This window comes from Callionymus lyra, chromosome 4, assembly GCF_982586985.1.
Source record: "Callionymus lyra chromosome 4, fCalLyr1.hap1.1, whole genome shotgun sequence".
Lineage (NCBI taxonomy): Eukaryota > Metazoa > Chordata > Actinopteri > Syngnathiformes > Callionymidae > Callionymus > Callionymus lyra.
Window position 1 is genome coordinate 4,104,854 of NC_141821.1, and position 17,648 is coordinate 4,122,501.

At 35.4% G+C, this 17,648-nt stretch overlaps 2 pseudogenes across 2 annotated transcripts; both read left to right on the top strand.

Annotated features, from left to right (window-relative positions):
* The first annotated feature begins 106 nt into the window (after positions 1–106).
* LOC148081087 (uncharacterized) lies at positions 107–6,816 on the top strand (annotated as a pseudogene). Its single transcript, XR_015710861.1, has 3 exons — positions 107–161; positions 3,794–3,986; positions 5,340–6,816. The product of XR_015710861.1 is annotated as an uncharacterized LOC148081087 (transcript).
* A 7,704-nt stretch (positions 6,817–14,520) lies between these two features.
* LOC148081088 (uncharacterized) lies at positions 14,521–17,648 on the top strand (annotated as a pseudogene). Its single transcript, XR_015710863.1, has 2 exons — positions 14,521–14,707; positions 16,445–17,648. The product of XR_015710863.1 is annotated as an uncharacterized LOC148081088 (transcript).

Sequence of the window (17,648 nt, forward strand, 5' to 3'; positions counted from 1 at the left end):
TGTTCAGTCCCACTAAGAGGGCGTAAGAGACAGAAATGCGCAATGACATGCAGCAAACACAAGGTGGCAGCACTTGCGACGGTATTCCTGACAATACGTCACGCAAGTGAAGCTCATGATCCAAGAGACTTGAGGTGTCGTTCATGTCCTTGTATTTCCAGGTTGGTTAAGAACTCTTTCTTTAAGTCCTCTTACTTTAAACTGCTTAGAATGATTGTTGATATGATAGTTATGTGTGTGAACAGAGAAAGTTCTGCGGTACGTGATCGTCGTCATCACTAAAATGGCGTCAGTAGTTCAATGCTTTTGTGTGTATATTTTTCTTTTGGCTCCATGGCATTTGTGCGGTAATATTTAATATGTCAAAATAGACGTGTGTGTGTGTGAGTCTGAATTGTACATTTGTGTGCTATGAAGTGTGAAAAGTGTTGTGTGGAGTGTATGTAGCATGTTAGCATGTTAGCATGTTAGCATGCTAGCATGAATGTGCAAGTTCAGAAAAAGCGCGCAAAAATAAATATGTTCTACGGTTTTGTCTTCATTTTGTTTTATTAAGTGTTCACTTAATGCATCTACTGTCCTTCATGTAGGATTATTATTCTTGATGAAAGAATGAAGGGTGTATGTTGGAAGTGAATGAATGATAACAAGAGAAAATGATAAGTGATTAAAAGGTTTGTTTTCAAAGGGAAATTGTAAAATTGACATTTATGTAAATGTGCTTTGAATGTGGTTTTTAAACCATTGCTTTAATGCAAAAGAAAAATAACAAAGGAAGAGTCACGATTGCAGTAAGAAGTTTAATGAAAATATGTGAATAAAGATAATCCAAGAGACTAAATATGAACTAATATGAACTAATATGAACTAATATGAACTATTATGAACTAATATGAACTAATATGAACTATTATGAACTAATATGAACTAATATGAACTAATATGAACTATTATGAACTAATATGAACTAATATGAACTATTATGAACTAATATGAACTATTATGAACTATTATGAACTAATATGAACTAATATGAACTAATATGAACTATTATGAACTAATATGAACTATTATGAACTATTATGAACTAATATGAACTATTATGAACTAATATGAACTAATATGAACTAATATGAACTATTATGAACTAATATGAACTATTATGAACTAATATGAACTATTATGAACTAATATGAACTAATATGAACTATTATGAACTATTATGAACTAATATGAACTAATATGAACTATTATGAACTAATATGAACTATTATGAACTATTATGAACTAATATGAACTAATATGAACTATTATGAACTAATATGAACTAATATGAACTATTATGAACTAATATGAACTAATATGAGCTATTATGAACTAATATGAACTAATATGAACTAATATGAACTAATATGAACTATTATGAACTAATATGAACTAATATGAACTATTATGAACTATTATGAACTAATATGAACTAATATGAACTATTATGAACTAATATGAACTATTATGAACTATTATGAACTAATATGAACTAATATGAACTATTATGAACTAATATGAACTAATATGAACTATTATGAACTATTATGAACTAATATGAACTATTATGAACTAATATGAACTATTATGAACTATTATGAACTAATATGAACTAATATGAACTATTATGAACTAATATGAACTAATATGAACTAATATGAACTATTATGAACTATTATGAACTAATATGAACTAATATGAACTATTATGAACTAATATGAACTATTATGAACTATTATGAACTAATATGAACTAATATGAACTATTATGAACTAATATGAACTAATATGAACTATTATGAACTAATATGAACTAATATGAGCTATTATGAACTAATATGAACTAATATGAACTAATATGAACTAATATGAACTATTATGAACTAATATGAACTAATATGAACTATTATGAACTATTATGAACTAATATGAACTAATATGAACTATTATGAACTAATATGAACTAATATGAACTATTATGAACTATTATGAACTAATATGAACTAATATGAACTATTATGAACTAATATGAACTATTATGAACTATTATGAACTAATATGAACTAATATGAACTATTATGAACTAATATGAACTAATATGAACTATTATGAACTAATATGAACTAATATGAACTATTATGAACTATTATGAACTAATATGAACTAATATGAGCTATTATGAACTAATATGAACTAATATGAACTAATATAATAATAATATGTGTCGTTCATGTCCGTTGTATTTCCAGGATTATCATATCTGTCAAGGTCCTGCTAAGATCCGCTACATACAGATAAAGTTTTCGCCTATAAAAAAGTTTTTCATGAACAGAGAAGTAGACATTCCTTCAACATTTAAAGAAACATTACCTCCAGTATGTGGCTAATGTTTTTATTCTCCATAGAAACCTTTAAAGACAAACGAGAAAGACAGAGCAACACTTGAAAATAGTTCGCTTTTTCTTTTATATATATATATATATATATATATATATATATATATATATATATATATATATATATATATATATATATGTATATATATTTATAACAAATTACAATTATAAATTGTCCATCAACTTGTAAACTGCATGTTTTAAACTACATGGACAGTGGTGTGTGTGGCCTCTGGCTCCTTGAGCATTAATGACAAAAGAATAGTTAGAATCATTCATGCACACTTGCTTTTGACTGTCATACATTAGATACACATGTGCTCATCAAAATGTGCTGCAATTCAGCTGATGTAGCTGATATTTACACATTATCGTGCTGTAAGCTGGTCTGCGGGGAAGTCGAAAAAGCGATGAACACTCCTTTAAAAAAAAGGGGGATTTAAATGTACAATGCAATCCCTTTGATACTAAATGTCTTCACCCCTCAATGGAAAACCTTTCAAGGAGTTCCAGGCACAGAAAGACAATTTGCAGATTATATTCCATGTTAAGTTGGTAACATAAAGTTTTACCTTACCTTACCTTACCTTAACAGGTAACTCCACTGAGTTATCTCAAGTTCACAAAAAAGGGACAAAGAAAGAGCAATCAATTCACGAGAGATCAATCTCCTAATGTCTTACTGTAATATAAGAAAATTACAATTTACATACATCTACTCACTGAGATAGTAACTGAGTACTAATGAATCAAAACAGAATCTTTTTCATAAATTAAGTCAAAAATACATAGTTTCTACTATAAGCTTTTATGTGTATAGCTGCATAACCTTTGAAAGAATAGGAATTAAAATAATAAGAGTGTTGATAGTAACCTTAGTAACTGGCGAATACAAATAAAGTGACATGAATCAATCATTCCATATAAAACAAATGACTTGTTAATAACGAACCCTTAGTCAAAGTCACCACTTGAAGTCTATCCTCATGTATTCATTATGTTTGACGATAGAATAATAATAATCTTCTTTATCTTTAGACTTAGATTGTATCATCTTGTTCTTTCTCTTTATTTCTTTTTGTTCTTATTTTTTTATGAATAATTGCTGTATTGCTGTGTCTAATTGGAAAAAAACAATTTCCTGCAGGAGACCTCCTGAGGGATCAATAAAGTTCTACCTAACCTAACCTAATCCTGTACTGACGCTGACATATTTGTCTCTGGTCACTGCCATGATCCTGCTTGTTGTGACGTCATTTCCTTTCCGCATGCGCCCCACGTTTTCTGAGCACATCCCACTGTGAATCCTGTACTGACTCCGCCCTTTTCTGCACTTTCTTCTCTGACCAGTAGAAGTTTCTTTGTTCGTGGATCACACGTTGGATGAACATGGACAGACTTTCAAGCTTGAAAGATTCCTTCAAGCAGCGGCTGATAACTGCAGTCGACGATCATCTGCTGCCAAGTTTTCTCTCCAAACTTCTCTGCTATGAACGAGAGCTAGAAAGAGACAGAACCCTGCTGGAGATGGTGACCAAGAAACCAGGTTCGTACAGACTTGTACACAAGTCAAGTTGCTTTGCTATTAACGTTCCGTCTTTACGCGCTGAAACGTTTGTATACGAGTCATTCAAATGAAACCAAAGTATTGTGATCACTGTGACACTAGCTGCGAACTAAACCCTGATTTGAGAAGAAAAATGTGCAAAAAAAGCGTCAAAAAGCCTCCGCAGCCGAGACACCAGATAAGGGACCGTCTACAAATTACTTAGAACGACAAAAATGTAATCTTGAAAGATTTGGACTAATTTAACTAGACGAATATGTTTCAAACGTATTTCTTTCACGAATACGAAACCTTTATATAATGTCACTACAATTGTTACTTTTTAACGTTTGAGGCAGAGAGATCTATCGCAGATGTCTTCAAGTGCCAGAACGCAAAGATCTCACAAAATGGTGGATCTTGATAGTATGAATATTCAGGTTAACGCCTCTAGTCATCAGTGCATGTAGGATTGGTCAGTGATTCTAAACACTTCTCCTAAGATGGCCGCCTCACGTGGTCGTTGTGAAGAGTTACCGCAGATTTCAAATAATTATTTTAGTATGAATTAAATATGAAAGATTATCAGTTATTTAAGTGATTATTTAAATGTGTGTTGAATCTAGATGATAGATTACAGTAAAGTTGTCATATCCTAACACAACCTTCATTCTGACTTGAATGACAGGAGAGGTGTGGATGTGGATAAAGGAGGACGAGGAAGGACCTGATAAGATTCTCAACCCTCTTTACAGTTTTTACAAGATTTACAAGATTTCCTGTGAAAAAATGCAATTTCTTCTAAATAAATCCCAATAATTTCCCTTTTCGTGATCAGAAACAAAATGCAATGAAAACATCAATTGAGACTTTATTAACAGTTTATAATCGTTCTTTTAAAATATTTTTTGACATAGATCACACTGTTATAAAGGAGTTCAGACGAGTGTAAATGTGTACATTTTTCCTCTAAGCTTTTAAATTAGCTGAGAATTAAACTCAATATTTAACTTATGTTAACGTAATTTTCTTCCATTAGACCTGATCTTATAACATATGTAGATAAATGGATAGTTTTTCCTTTGAGGATCAATAAAGTGTCTGTGTGTACGTAAAAATACAATCCAATGATTATTTTTAATCTGACTGATAACACGGATGTTACACCGGGATCAGACTTTCCTAGCAGTGATAAATGATATAACATGACAGTATTACGAGATGCTTAATAACTGTAAAATGTAATCACTGACTTGTGAATTTCAAATATATACCTTGCTACTGATACAACACCAACAAGAGTTCATCAATATTTGATTGGTCAGTGACTCAGGTGTGTTTGTGTCGCTGCAGATGTTCAGCAGCTGCTGGTGATCAAAGAAGAAGTTGAGGAACAGAAGTGCAGCTTCAGTCTGATTAAGGAGGAACAAGAACATGAACTCATTAAAGAAGAAGAGGCGGAGAATATACAAGATGAAGAAGAAAATGCCTCCCAGTTCTTCCACACTCCTGTTGATGTGAAGAATGAATATGACGACGACACCAACAACTTGACTCCACATATGAAGGCAGAAGATGATGGAGACAACTGTGGAGGACCAGAACCAGCCAGCTACTTGCATACACCTCTCCGTCCTGACCACCAGAGGGGGCTGTCTTCTGAGTCTGACACTGATGACAGTGAAGACTGGAGAGAAACCAGTAGCACTCAGTCAGGTTCAAACTCTGTGGAGAATCCAAAAGTTCATGTCAGTGAGAAGAAAGATGAAGATCACAAATCACTGATCTGCTCTAGATGTGGGAAGAAATGTTCTTCAAAATCTGGACTGACTAAACACACAAAAGTCTGCTCTCTAGGAACTTTAAGTTGTTCTCATTGTGGAAAAGGTTTTGTAAAGAAGAAGATTCTGACGGTTCACATGAAAATTCACACTGGAGAAAAACATTTCACCTGCTCGCAGTGTGGTAAATCATTTACTCAGAGAGCGAGTTTGAAGATGCATATGAGAAATCACACTGGAGAAAAACCTTACACTTGCTCTCAGTGTGGTAAATCATTTACTCAGAGAGCGAGTTTGAAGATGCATATGAGAAATCACACTGGAGAAAAACCTTACACTTGCTCTCAGTGTGGTAAATCATTTACTCAGAGAGCGAGTTTGAAGATGCATATGAGAAATCACACTGGAGAAAAACCTTACACTTGCTCTCAGTGTGGTAAATCATTTACTCAGAGAGCGAGTTTGAAGATGCATATGAGAAATCACACTGGAGAAAAACCTTACACTTGCTCTCAGTGTGGTAAATCATTTACTCAGAGAGCGAGTTTGAAGATGCATATGAGAAATCACACTGGAGAAAAACCTTACACTTGCTCTCAGTGTGGTAAATCATTTACTCAGAGAGGACACCTGAATGTACACATGAGAACTCACACTGGAGAAAAACCTTTCACTTGCTCGCAGTGTGGTAAATCATTTACTCACAGAGCGAGTTTGAAGATGCATATGAGAAATCACACTGGAGAAAAACCTTACACTTGCTCGCAGTGTGGTAAATCATTTACTCAGAGAGCGAGTTTGAAGATGCATATGAGAACTCACACTGGAGAAAAACCTTTTACCTGCTCTCAGTGTGGTACATCTTTTACTCAGAATGGGAGTTTAAAGATACACATGAGAACTCACACTGGAGAAAAACCTTTCGTCTGCTCTCAGTGTGGTAAATCTTTTACTGAGAGAGGGAGTTTGAAGACACACATGAGAACTCACACTGGAGAAAAACCTTTCATTTGCTCACAGTGTGGTAATTGTTATGCATGTGCAGAACGTTTGAGATCACACATGAGAACTCATACTGGAGAAAAACCTTTCGTCTGCTCGCAGTGTGATAAATGTTTTACTTGGAGAGAGAGTTTGAAGATACACATGAGAACTCACAATAGAGAAAAACCTTTTGTCTGCTCTCAGTGTAGTAAATCATTTAATGACAGAGAGAGCCTGACCGGACACATGAGAACTCACACTGGAGAAAAACCTTTTGTCTGCTCGCAGTGTGCTAAATCTTTTAGTCAGAGGGGGCATCTGAAGGCACATATTAGAACTCACACAGGATGAAGACCGTATACCTGCTCTCAGTGTGATGAGTCCTTTGAATAGAATAGAATAGAATAGAAAGGCTTTATTCATCCCCAGAGGGGAAACACACTTTCACAACAGCGCAGTTGGAAGAAAAAAAGTGCAAGGAGAAAGAAATAGTACAAGAGATAATACAAAATAAAATAAAAACGATCTTAAAAATATACAAATTATTTACAAAATTAGAAATTGACACTATTAACAAAATAAAATAGAATAAAAAATAAAATAAAATAGAAATAAAAAACGGAAAAAAAATAAAATAAAAAGCACACAAGAAGAAAAACACGCTACGGATTAGCATCAGGATATTTAAAGTAGAGAGTTAAATATCCTGACACCAGTTGGGATGAAGGACCTTCTATAACGCTCCGTCCTACACTGGGGGTGCCTGAGCCTGCCACTGAAGGAGCTGGCCAGCTCCTCCACGGTCAGGTGCAGTGGGTGGAGAGCGTTGTCCCTGATGGAGGAGAGTCTGGAGAGTGTCCTCCTCTCTCCCACCTCCTCCACCGAGTCCAGCGAGCGGCCCAGGACAGAGCCGGCCCTCGTGACCAGCCTGTTGAGTCTCTTCCTGTCCCGGTCCGTGCTGCCTGCTCCCCAGCAGACCACAGCGTAGTGGATAGCAGAGGCTACCACGGAGTCATAAAAAAAACAGAGTTGGGCTCTAATGAAACAAACGAGTATTCACGAGTTAGAAAAGAATGATTTGCCTGGTAATTGTTCTGCTTGTCCACTGGCCCTGAAAAAAACATCTTTTAAAATCTTGAAGTCAGAGAGGAAATATGAAAACACACATGAAAACTCACGAAAGAGAAAAGCCTCTCCTCTGTTTGTAGTGCCTTCAAAGCCTCAGGATATTACTAAACGTATCTTCTCCACTTTAGAACAAATATTCCTTGTTAATTCCTTGTTTTTTTTACGTTATAATGGGACCACCTCCCATACTTTACCTTGAGAAATACAGAATTATTTTTAATTCAGAATTATAAACTGTTATTGACAATGTTGTAAATACAACATGTCAATTTATTGTTGTCAGTGCAGAATAAAAGTGATGGAAAAATGTTGACTAAAATATGTTTATCAATTATTTTACTTAACCACATTTTGCATTAATAAAATTGTATATTGTTTTCTGTTGCATGTGTGAAGGATGAATTTAAGTTTTAAGCTAAGATGTCTCAGTGCAAGGAACTGGACTGAAGAGTGATCCACCTCTGACCTTGAGGGTAATACATTTGTTTGAAGCTTTTGTTTCAGGGAGACCATGGAAGTAACATAATTAACGACTTGTGAAACTGGGATGGAGATATAACAACAACCTCAACTCTCAACCTCAACAGAACTGAAAACTCTGCTGGTCTTTCTCTAATTCTATTGTACAATTAAATGTGTGTCTTTTAACCAAGATGTAATTTCTCATTATGGTGTAAAGCAACAGATTCTAACCTGACAAATTGGTCCTGCATCTGCCAGAAAGATAAGTTACCTCTGAGGAGAGAGCGAGCCAAGATTTCCTTTTTTGTTTCGTCCCAACATCTGGTTCTGACATGAACTAAGATAGCCCTTCATTTCTCCAAAATCATGTAACAGAGTCCACTGTGAAGCCTATACAGTTTTCTGAGTCTGAAATACCGTCGAGGATGTTTGTGCTGAAGCTGCTTCAATATGCCTGGGCAATGGTCAACAAACAACCTTGAGATCAGGTCCGTCACTTCTTTTTTGCTGGACTCTATCATCTTCCTGGTCCATATTCTGAATCATATTCTCGGTTCCCTGAGGTTTTGACCAGCCTGGTGCTTAAATCAGATCAAGTGATTATTGCTGGTGACTTTAAAATCCATGTGGATATGGATATTGTAAGGATATGACAACTTTACTTTAATCAATCATCTAGATTTAACACACATTTCAAATAATCACTTGATTAACTGATAATCTTTCATGTTTAATTCATATTAAATAATCACTGCCTTGCATTCAAATCTAGCTTCTCCAGGTTGCTGATGGAATACTTTCCCAAGGTGAAGAGTTCAAGAATCCTGGGATCATGTTCACAAGAAAATAACTGTTTAGATCATAATAACATTTTATGCTCATGTAATATAAAGGCCATACTTTATAAAATTTCCAAATCTGTTGTATAAAGTCCAGGAGTGGCCGAACGACGCGAGTGTTCATCATTATTTTGTCCTTCCACAGGCAGAGTATCAGGTTAGAAATCTGACTTGGACTGTAAAGCTAAATAATGTACAGACATTTAGTTTTCCTTGCAAGAAGAGAGAAATAACAAACGTACAACTATGTGCTTGTCTCAATGTCTGACTGTCATCTCATCCATCATTTCTACTTATACTATCATAGTTGTGTAAGCTGCTCATTTTCAACACCAGGTGTAACTGTCAGCAGCCTGCGTTTGAGTGTTTTTACTTATGAGTTAGTTTCCCCTGAAGAGTCAACTTAATGCAGCTGCGTCTGCAGTTATCTGGAGGCACGTTCTGTACTTTCTATGTTTCTACAAATAAGATGTCGTCAGGTAGTTCACACATGCTAACATTATATATGGGATTTTGACAAACCAATTTGTTACATTGGATAAGGAATTATTCTGTGTTCCTTAAGGTACATCACAGGAGTTAGGACTATTTGGGCCAAAGGGGAAGAGGATGAGTATTTTATGAGGTGGAGGATGAATGGATGGTCTTTATGATAGTAAACTCACACTGTGGATATCTAAGCAGATTTATTTAACATGTGAGTATGTGCATTACATTCACCACACTGAGAGCAGGTAAAAGGTTTAGTTTTGCAATCACAGTCAAAGAGTCACCACATTGAGGACAAATGAGATTTAAATGTTTTAATTTTTTAGTTTCATGTTCATTTCCAGATTTCAGTGTGTAAAATATCTTCCATGCTGAGAGCATCTGAAAGGTTTTTCTCTTAAGAGTTTTTTTGTGTTGATCTATACATACTCTTGGCAGATGAAGGGTTTTAACAGTGTGGATCCTAATGTGAGTGTCATGACATCCTCCTCATAAAAATTATAGTCAACAGTAGGAACAATTGTAAGGTTTTCTCTAATGTGAATACTCATGTGTTTCTTTAATTCCGTACTCCGTGTAAAACATTTTCTGAACACAGGTAAAAGCGTTTTCTCCTGCGTGAGTCCTCATGTGTTTTTTCAGACCATGAACATATGCAAAATATTTACCACAGAGTGAGCATTTTTCTCCAGTCTGAACTCTCATGTGCGTCTTCAGTTTCCCACGCTCAGTAAAGATCTTCCACACTGGGAGCAGGTAAAAGGTTTTTCTCCAGTGTTCATTTTCACATGTTGCTTCAGATTCCCACTTTGAGTAAAATACTTACCACACTGCGAACAGATGAAAGATTTTTCTCCAGTGTGAGTCCTCATGTGGATCTTTAGACACCCATTCTCACTAAAAGATTTATCACTCTGAGAGCAGGTAAAAGGTTTCTCTCCAGTGTGAGTTCTCATATGTGTCTTCAGACGCCAACTCCAAATAAAGTATTTACTACACTGGTCCTCCACAGTTGTCTCCATCATCTTCTGCCTTCATTTGTGGAGTCGTCATCATATTCATTCTTCACATCAACAGGAAGATCTGGGAGGGATTTCTTTTTTTTCTTCTTGTATTTTTTCTGCCTCTTCTTATAATAATAATAATAATAATAATAATAATAATAATAATGTCTATTTGTATAGTGTCTTTCTAGACCAGGGTCACAAAGTCATGCATTCCTCCACTCACACACACAATCACATACTGATGGGAGTAGGCTGCAACACATGGTGCCAGCTCAGGGTAGAGTTTCTTGCTCAGGGGACACAATGCCACAAATTCGTCTGGAGCTGGGATTGAACCCACAACCTCAAGCAACCACTCTACAATCCGAGCTATGACAACATATGTAATGGAAGACTGCATATTTTGCTAAATGAGCATTTTCTCTTAAACTCATCCCTGTGTCTGTGGCCTTCTTCACCACCACCATGCATTGATACTGAGGAGGGTTTGGTTCAACGCAACGAACCCAACAGAAGTTATGATCTATATGTGACAGATTGCACTGCAGAGTTAGTCTTTCAAAGTCATTCAAAGCCCGATTGATCACTTAGGATGAGTCTGATCTACCAAAGATATTATTGTTACCTCCTTGTCTGTCAAGTGTGGTGGTGTTAAAGGTCAACTAATGATAAACTCCAACTCTCCTGACATGTCGTAAATGTTCTTCTCTCCAAGATGCAGTAAGTTCCTCATCATGACCAGGTTTTACACTTATTACTTTAGTTGCTCTGAAATGTGGGCGAACAAGAGGTTACAAGAGTCCATTATGACGTAATAATGGCTTCACTCCTCCTCCAGCTGTAATCAGTCCCTGGTGGAAAACAAGATTCAATCTTCTTATTAAACTATTTCGATTAAAAGAGAAAAGGTTAATTGAATCTAAATATAAACTTTGACTAACTGTGCGATACAAACTAGAAATTTGTTTGAAAATCATTTATCCAATAATTATCTAAATTAGTATTCAGTTATTTCTAAAGTAGTATTTGATGAATCGGAAAGATTCAGATGATACGATGTCTCTGAATTGAGAACAAGTGAGAGACTCAGAAAGCCTGATCTCCAACCCCGAGCACAACCTCCTTCAGTTAACTGTAAAATATATGCAGAAGAACAAACTCCAAAGAAAACAACGGGACATATTTATATTTTTCTCCATGTGATACTAAGTGTTTTTGTTGAGATATTATTATAGAAGGTCTTCTGTCACTTTTTGGTTTGTTGTCACTGCTTTTATTCAGTTTTGTTGTTCAGTCCCACTAAGAGGGCGTAAGAGACAGAAATGCGCAATGACATGCAGCAAACACAAGGTGGCAGCACTTGCGACGGTATTCCTGACAATACGTCACGCAAGTGAAGCTCATGATCCAAGAGACTTGAGGTGTCGTTCATGTCCTTGTATTTCCAGGTTGGTTAAGAACTCTTTCTTTAAGTCCTCTTACTTTAAACTGCTTAGAATGATTGTTGATATGATAGTTATGTGTGTGAACAGAGAAAGTTCTGCGGTACGTGATCGTCGTCATCACTAAAATGGCGTCAGTAGTTCAATGCTTTTGTGTGTATATTTTTCTTTTGGCTCCATGGCATTTGTGCGGTAATATTTAATATGATAAAATAGACGTGTGTGTGTGAGTCTGAATTGTACATTTGTGTGCTATGAAGTGTGAAAAGTGTTGTGTGGAGTGTATGTAGCATGTTAGCATGCTAGCATGCTAGCATGCTAGCATGAATGTGCAAGTTCAGAAAAAGCGCGCAAAAATAAATATGTTCTACGGTTTTGTCTTCATTTTGTTTTATTAAGTGTTCACTTAATGCATCTACTGTCCTTCATGTAGGATTATTATTCTTGATGAAAGAATGAAGGGTGTATGTTGGAAGTGAATGAATGATAACAAGAGAAAATGATAAGTGATTAAAAGGTTTGTTTTCAAAGGGAAATTGTAAAATTGACATTTATGTAAATGTGCTTTGAATGTGGTTTTTAAACCATTGCTTTAATGCAAAAGAAAAATAACAAAGGAAGAGTCACGATTGCAGTAAGAAGTTTAATGAAAATATGTGAATAAAGATAATCCAAGAGACTAAATATGAACTAATATGAACTAATATGAACTATTATGAACTAATATGAACTAATATGAACTATTATGAACTAATATGAACTAATATGAACTAATATGAACTATTATGAACTAATATGAACTAATATGAGCTATTATGAACTAATATGAACTAATATGAACTAATATAATAATAATATGTGTCGTTCATGTCCGTTGTATTTCCAGGATTATCATATCTGTCAAGGTCCTGCTAGGATCCGCTACATACAGATAAAGTTTTCGCCTATAAAAAAGTTTTTCATGAACAGAGAAGTAGACATTCCTTCAACATTTAAAGAAACATTACCTCCAGTATGTGGCTAATGTTTTTATTCTCCATAGAAACCTTTAAAGACAAACGAGAAAGACAGAGCAACACTTGAAAATAGTTCGCTTTTTCTTTTATATATATATATATATATATATATATATATATATATATATATATGTATATATATATATATATATATATATATGTATATATATATTATAACAAATAACAATTATAAATTGTCCATCAACTTGTAAACTTGTTTTAAACTACATGGACAGTGGTGTGTGTGGCCTCTGGCTCCTTGAGCATTAATGACAAAAGAATAGTTAGAATCATTCATGCACACTTGCTTTTGACTGTCATACATTAGATACACATGTGCTCATCAAAATGTGCTGCAATTCAGCTGATGTAGCTGATATTTACACATTATCGTGCTGTAAGCTGGTCTGCGGGGAAGTCGAAAAAGCGATGAACACTCCTTTAAAAAAAAGGGGGAATTAAATGTACAATGCAATCCCTTTGATACTAAATGTCTTCACCCCTCAATGGAAAACCTTTCAAGGAGTTCCAGGCACAGAAAGACAATTTGCAGATTATATTCCATGTTAAGTTGGTAACATAAAGTTTTACCTTACCTTACCTTACCTTAACAGGTAACTCCACTGAGTTATCTCAAGTTCACAAAAAAGGGACAAAGAAAGAGCAATCAATTCACGAGAGATCAATCTCCTAATGTCTTACTGTAATATAAGAAAATTACAATTTACATACATCTACTCACTGAGATAGTAACTGAGTACTAATGAATCAAAACAGAATCTTTTTCATAAATTAAGTCAAAAATACATAGTTTTCTTCTACTATAAGCTTTTATGTGTATAGCTGCATAACCTTTGAAAGAATAGGAATTAAAATAATAAGAGTGTTGATAGTAACCTTAGTAACTGGCGAATACAAATAAAGTGACATGAATCAATCATTCCATATAAAACAAATGACTTGTTAATAACGAACCCTTAGTCAAAGTCACCACTTGAAGTCTATCCTCATGTATTCATTATGTTTGACGATAGAATAATAATAATCTTCTTTATCTTTAGACTTAGATTGTATCATCTTGTTCTTTCTCTTTATTTCTTTTTGTTCTTATTTTTATTTTTATGAATACTTGCTGTATTGCTGTGTCTAATTGGAAAAAAACAATTTCCTGAAGGAGACCTCCTGAGGGATCAATAAAGTTCTACCTAACCTAACCTAATCCTGTACTGACGCTGACATATTTGTCTCTGGTCACTGCCATGATCCTGCTTGTTGTGACGTCATTTCCTTTCCGCATGCGCCCCACGTTTTCTGAGCACATCCCACTGTGAATCCTGTACTGACTCCGCCCTTTTCTGCACTTTCTTCTCTGACCAGTAGAAGTTTCTTTGTTCGTGGATCACACGTTGGATGAACATGGACAGACTTTCAAGTTTGAAAGATTCCTTCAAGCAGCGGCTGATAACTGCAGTCGACGATCATCTGCTGCCAAGTTTTCTCTCCAAACTTCTCTGCTATGAACGAGAGCTAGAAAGAGACAGAACCCTGCTGGAGATGGTGACCAAGAAACCAGGTTCGTACAGACTTGTACACAAGTCAAGTTGCTTTGCTATTAACGTTCCGTCTTTACGCGCTGAAACGTTTGTATACGAGTCATTCAAATGAAACCAAAGTATTGTGATCACTGTGACACTAGCTGCGAACTAAACCCTCATTTGAGAAGAAAAAATGTGCAAAAAAAGCGTCAAAAAGCCTCCGCAGCCGAGACACCAGATAAGGGACCGTCTACAAATTACTTAGAACGACAAAAATGTAATCTTGAAAGATTTGGACTAATTTAACTAGACGAATATGTTTCAAATGTATTTCTTTCACGAATACGAAAACTTTATATAATGTCACTACAATTGTTAGTTTTTAACATTTGAGGCAGATGTCTTCAAATGCCAGAACGCAAAGATCTCACAAAATGGTGGATCTTGATAGTATGAATATTCAGGTTAACGCCTCTAGTCATCAGTGCATGTAGGATTGGTCAGTGATTCTAAACACTTCTCCTAAGATGGTCGCCTCACGTGGTCGTTGTGAAGAGTTACCGCAGATTTCTTCTTGAGAGAATCTGTTCAGTTCCCAGCAACTCACTGGTTTGTTATGTCTTTCAGTGCGAGTTCTCACACAGGTTCTCAGTTTACTGAGATTTTCAGATTGAATTCATGAACTAAATAGGAAATATTATCAGTTATTTAAATGATTATTTTAGTATGAATTAAATATGAAAGATTATCAGTTATTTAAATAATTATTTTAGTATGAATTAAATATGAAAGATTATCAGTTATTTAAGTGATTCATTTAAATGTGTGTTGAATCTAGATGATAGATTACAGTAAAGTTGTCATATCCTAACACAACCTTCATTCTGACTTGAATGACAGGAGAGGTGTGGATGTGGATAAAGGAGGACGAGGAAGGACCTGATAAGATTCTCAACCCTCTTTACAGTTTTGACAAGATTTACAAGATTTCCTGTGAAAAAATGCAATTTCTTCTAAATAAATCCCAATAATTTCCCTTTTCGTGATCAGAAACAAAATGCAATGAAAACATCAATTGAGACTTTATTAACAGTTTATAATCGTTCTTTTAAAATATTTTTTGACATAGATCACACTGTTATAAAGGAGTTCAGACGAGTGTAAATGTGTACATTTTTCCTCTAAGCTTTTAAATTAGCTGAGAATTAAACTCAATATTTAACTTATGTTAACGTAATTTTCTTCCATTAGACCTGATCTTATAACATATGTAGATAAATGGATAGTTTTTCCTTTGAGGATCAATAAAGTGTCTGTGTGTACGTAAAAATACAATCCAATGATTATTTTTAATCTGACTGATAACACGGATGTTACACCGGGATCAGACTTTCCTAGCAGTTATAAATGATATAACATGACAGTATTACGAGATGCTTAATAACTGTAAAATGTAATCACTGACTTGTGAGCTTGATGGATCTACTGACTCTTTCAAGAAACATCTTAAGACCTTTTTATTTGTTCAGGCTTTTCCTTGATTTTCTGGAACTCATCAGTATTATCTTGACCTTTAAAGTACAGTATATACTTTATTGTATTTTGTTTTGATTGTTTAAGCGCTTTGTGACCCTGGTCTGGAAAAGCGCTATATAAATAAATATTACTTACTTACTTGTGAATTTCAAATATATACCTTGCTACTGGTACAACACCAACAAGAGTTCATCAATATTTGATTGGTCAGTGACTCAGGTGTGTTTGTGTCGCTGCAGATGTTCATCAGCTGTTGGTGATCAAAGAAGAAGTTGAGGAACAGAAGTGCAGCTTCAGTCTGATTAAGGAGGAACAAGAACATGAACTCATTAAAGAAGAAGAGGCGGAGAATATACAAGATGAAGAAGAAAATGCCTCCCAGTTCTTCCACACTCCTGTTGATGTGAAGAATGAATATGATGACGACACCAACAACCTGACTCCACAAATGAAGGCAGAAGATGATGGAGACAACTGTGGAGGACCAGAACCAGCCAGCTCCTTGCATACACCTCTCCATCCTGACCACCAGAGGGGGCTGTCTTCTGAGTCTGACACTGATGACAGTGAAGACTGGAGAGAAACCAGTAACACTCAGTCAGGTTCAAACTCTGTGGAGAATCCAAAAGTTCATGTCAGTGAGAAGAAAGATGATGATCACAAATCACTGATCTGCTCTGGATGTGGGAAGAAATGTTCTTCAAAATCTGGACTGAGTAAACACACAAAAGTCTGCTCTCTAGGAACTTTAAGTTGTTCTCATTGTGGAAAAGGTTTTGTAAAGAAGAAGATTCTGACGGTTCACATGAGAACTCACACTGGAGAAAAACCTTACACTTGCTCGCAGTGTGGTAAATCATTTACTCAGAGAGCGAGTTTGAAGATGCATATGAGAAATCACACTGGAGAAAAACCTTACACTTGCTCGCAGTGTGGTAAATCATTTACTCAGAGAGCGAGTTTGAAGATGCATATGAGAAATCACACTGGAGAAAAACCTTACACTTGCTCGCAGTGTGGTAAATCATTTACTCAGAGAGGACACCTGAATGTACACATGAGAACTCACACTGGAGAAAAACCTTTCACTTGCTCGCAGTGTGGTAAATCATTTACTCACAGAGCGAGTTTGAAGATGCATATGAGAAATCACACTGGAGAAAAACCTTACACTTGCTCGCAGTGTGGTAAATCATTTACTCAGAGAGCGAGTTTGAAGATGCATATGAGAACTCACACTGGAGAAAAACCTTTTACCTGCTCTCAGTGTGGTACATCTTTTACTCAGAGAGCGAGTTTAAAGATACACATGAGAACTCACACTGGAGAAAAACCTTTCGTCTGCTCTCAGTGTGGTAAATCTTTTACTGAGAGAGGGAGTTTGAAGACACACATGAGAACTCACACTGGAGAAAAACCTTTCATTTGCTCACAGTGTGGTAA